The sequence below is a fragment of the Antedon bifida genome, chromosome 2 (genome assembly GCF_963402885.1).
Source record: "Antedon bifida chromosome 2, ecAntBifi1.1, whole genome shotgun sequence".
Lineage (NCBI taxonomy): Eukaryota > Metazoa > Echinodermata > Crinoidea > Comatulida > Antedonidae > Antedon > Antedon bifida.
Window position 1 is genome coordinate 29,451,045 of NC_136227.1, and position 4,321 is coordinate 29,455,365.

The 4,321-nt window shown below is 32.0% G+C and overlaps 1 non-coding gene across 1 annotated transcript; it reads left to right on the forward strand.

Annotated features, from left to right (window-relative positions):
* The first annotated feature begins 2,298 nt into the window (after positions 1-2,298).
* Trnad-auc (transfer RNA aspartic acid (anticodon AUC)) lies at positions 2,299-2,370 on the forward strand. The gene has a single exon. It is a non-coding gene; the product is annotated as a tRNA-Asp (tRNA).
* Positions 2,371-4,321: the final 1,951 nt, after the last annotated feature.

A 4,321-nucleotide genomic window follows, 5' to 3' on the forward strand; every position in this document is an offset into this window, starting at 1 on the left:
GGTTTTATCAAGATATTTTGATGAGAATACAATAATTTCTCTATTCACCAATGTTCATTCTTACGAAAAGGTTATCCAAGAAACCCTAGGAACAGTAACATTTTAAAATAAAATGATAGTAAAACATAAATCAAATTGAAATAAATAATTTTTATTTATTTTATTTTTATTTATTTTTTTATTTATTTAATATATAATGTATTCAATAGATATTCAATAGTATTTTTTTGTCTTCTGTCTATGAATACTAGATCGTTCTTTTTTTTTTCTTATCCAATAGGAGCACTCGTTATATGTATCAATATTGTTATAATCTTATCTCTCGTTATTGAATTATTTATTGATCATCATTGGCATGAACAAGCTGATAAGGAAACGAAAAAAGATGAAAATGCTGGAGCTAATGAGGACACGAAAAAAGAGGAAAATGCTGAAACTAATGAGGACACGAAGTTAATAAATGGTGATGATAAATCGAATTACGCTTCAACATCGAATGCCAGGTTTCAACATACAAAATCGCAATCCTCAAATGAAAAAAAATATATTGATTATTGTGCAATTGTTGTAATTGCTATTATAATTTTTTTAATATACTTAGCATTTTTTTTAAAAATTAAAAATAACTAGATTCGAACAAATTGCCTATGTTGAATATAACACAGCTTCTTGGGATTTACTTATTAAGGAAGCTGATGGATTGTAGATAAGAATTCAGGTATTAATAATTTGTGCCTGACGACAGTTGTGACATCATAATATGGCCACACAAATAGAATTTGTGCTAGTTAATTAAATTTAAACGCATCTCACTAATTTGAACTCCAAATTTTCCCATTTTTAATATTTTCTTGCTCTTGCTTTTTTTTCAGATGTTTGCTGTAAGGTTTAATCTTGAAAGAAATAATGTAATAATAGTGTATCTAACCCGATATCTACTACTTACTACATTTGTCAACTAAAGTTGAAATCTTTCAAGGATAGCTAACCATTAGTATTAAAACATGTAACAATGTATTGTATTTTCATCCGGTTTTATCTTATACATTTCCTTCAAAATTGCTCAACCATAAAGAAGTTCTGTAACGGTTAGATTGGAACTATCATTTTGTCTTTACGTCATCGTTTATCACAACATTATAATTGATAACGGTGCCTCTTTTATTGTCATCTTTATAATCATACTTATTACTTTCACATTATTATCGGTATAATCATCAATCTCTCAATGTTTGTCACAATCATCATTTTTAATATGGTTATTGTTAAATTAATTATGTTTATCAGATTAACAAGTTTACTTTGGTATTATATTATATTTAAGTAAATCTGTTTTGTAATAATTTAGACTGAATTTAATACAAAAATATATTGTCATGAAAAATAAAGATATTAAAATCAGACATTTAGATATCCCAAATTTGTAAATTAAATCACTTCCGTAGCAAAAAAAACAATTATGAGTTTTTACTTTATACTTGCACAACATAAACGGTTAAATTTAATCAAAAACTCAATGTTCGACAGACAATTTTAATGTTTTGTTCATTGAAATTACAATTTTATTTTAGGTAAATATTTTTTACAAAAAACAACAAATTGTTGGTAAAATAACTATTATGTGACATTATAATAGCATATTAAATACATTGTTTCAGGGGGACAATAAGAAAAAATAATACAAATTAAAAATATATTCACACTATTATTCTTTATGCAAATTACTGCTGCCATCACCTGTTACCTAAAAACTGATTGTCGCTGCTCATGTGGACCAAGATAACTATCTAAAATCTGGTGCCTAGACTCATGTTTACTCTCGATATACTGGCTAAAAATATATTTTTCGGAACCAGCAATGTAAATTTGATTTAAAAAACGTTAACTACGTTACTATCCACTCAACTAAGATAAAAGATAAACCATTGTGTAATTAAACACAATACAATGATAACAATATATCTACTTTCTGCTATATACATATATATATATATACTCTTTGTGTTCATAATCAGTGTACCATGTCCCGCATACCTGGCTCAGCCTATATATTGTGCCAGTTCTGCGGTACATTTCATTTCGAAACCTGAGCTGCACTGACGAGATCTGATTTGTTTATATATATAAAAGTATCTCTTCGGAGATCCCGCCTCGTGAATAAAAATACTGTAAGATGAGGGCGTATCAATTTGATCTCTGGTGCGCGTGCGTACAACTGAGGACTAGTGCTGTTCCGCCGTACCACGCCGAGAATGTTAAAGAGTCGCTATCCAATCGAGTTCGAACAATACCATGAAAGCCCCAGTGGTCTAGTGGTTAGGACATCTGCATATCAAGCAGGCGGTCCGAGTTCGAGTCTCGGTTGGGGCGACTTTTTCTCATTCTCACAGATTTCCTCATCTTTATCGTTTCAAATTAATTAATTAAATTTCAGTATATCACCGGGCGGTTTAGAATTAATGTTCTTTGCCTGATTTGTTTATATATATATATATATATAAATCCAAAGGCAAATTACTGAAAAAAATGACAATGCTGTGGGTATCAGTGGCTGGATCTCAATGGAGATACAAATAAAAAAAGCGAAAAGCTAAATCAAAACGATAAAGTAAACAGCCAGAAAAGTTAGCAGAGCTTTCGGGCAACACTAGCCCTTCATCACTTGCACTGATGAAGGGCTAGTGTTGCCCGAAAGCTCTGCTAACTTTTCTGGCTGTTTACTTTATCGTTTTGATTTAGCTTTTCGCTATATATATATATATATATATATATATAAACAAACAAACATATATATATAAATTCATCAGGCAATGAACATTAATTCTAAACCGCCCGGTGATATACTGAAATTTAATTAATTAATTTGAAACGATAAAGATGAGAAAATCTGTGAGAATGAGAAAAAGTCGCCCCAACCGAGACTCGAACTCGGACCGCCTGCTTGATATGCAGATGTCCTAACCATTAGACCACTGGGGCTTTCATGGTATTGTTCGAACTCGATTGGATAACGACTCTTTAACATTCTCGGCGTGGTACGGCAGAACAGCACTAGTCCTCAGTTGTACGCACGCACAACAGAGATCAAATTGATACGCCCTCATCTTTCAGTATTTTTATTCACGAGGCGGGATCTCCGAAGAGATACTTTTATATATATAAACACAAGAGGCAAAGAACATTAATTCTAAACCGCCCGGTGATATACTGAAATTTAATTAATTAATTTGAAACGATGAAGATGAGGAAATCTGTGAGAATGAGAAAAAGTCGCCCCAACCGAGACTCGAACTCGGACCGCCTGCTTGATATGCAGATGTCCTAACCATTAGACCACTGGGGCTTTCATGGTATTGTTCGAACTCGATTGTATAACGACTCTTTAACATTCTCGGCGTGGTACATATATAACATCATCATCGAAAACAGTTTACTCTCCTAATTGTATAAAGCCGTGTGTTTGATTGTGTTTGTCCCGGTTTTTCCACAGAAGTGTGCGTTTTCAAACTTTACGTCTTTCAGGTCGGTAAGTATACCGGTAGATAATCGTTTAAGCACTTTCCGTCTATGTTAACAATCAATAATCGAATGAAATTTTAGCGGCGTACTTTACTTTAACTGCCATAATTCATCTACGTGGGTGTGTCACACATTAACATTAGCGGTAATGTTGGATTCAATGAAGAGTAACAGCGCAATTACCAATTGTATTGATGTAACTTAATAGACGGCGATGGATGTCACGGGATCTAACTAAAGTTTTTTTTTAAAATTCATAAGTATTGAACAAATGGACTTTTGAGAAACATTTTTACTGGAATGTATTCTTAAATGATTAGCCCACATCACTGTATGAATTTCAAACAAATTGAAAAACTTGACCTTCTAAATGCACGGAATCCCTCTTCATTTGTATTGGCGAAATCACACGTAAAATCGTTATGACACGTGTCACTATTCTCAATATTCAATATACTTTCTCATTAAGAATAATTATACAGTAATATAGACTAGTAGTTTAAAGAACGCGTAAACCTACATGGTGATGGTTAACGCGCGCCTACTAACATGCTTACACTGTCTATAGGCCGGTAAGATACTTCGCTTGTTTTCTTGCTGTTTGAAGATCAGAATTGTTTTTCAATCATATGGTATGGTATAATGGTATAATATACACCGAAATATATTGTAGTAGACTTACTGGGTGTATTTTATTAGGTTACCTTGTTAAACAATCAATTGTCTCTTTTTTTTTAAAGATAACATTTTATGAGACTTTAAATTTGAGAAGTATTGAAAAACAACCTATCATCATGATTTC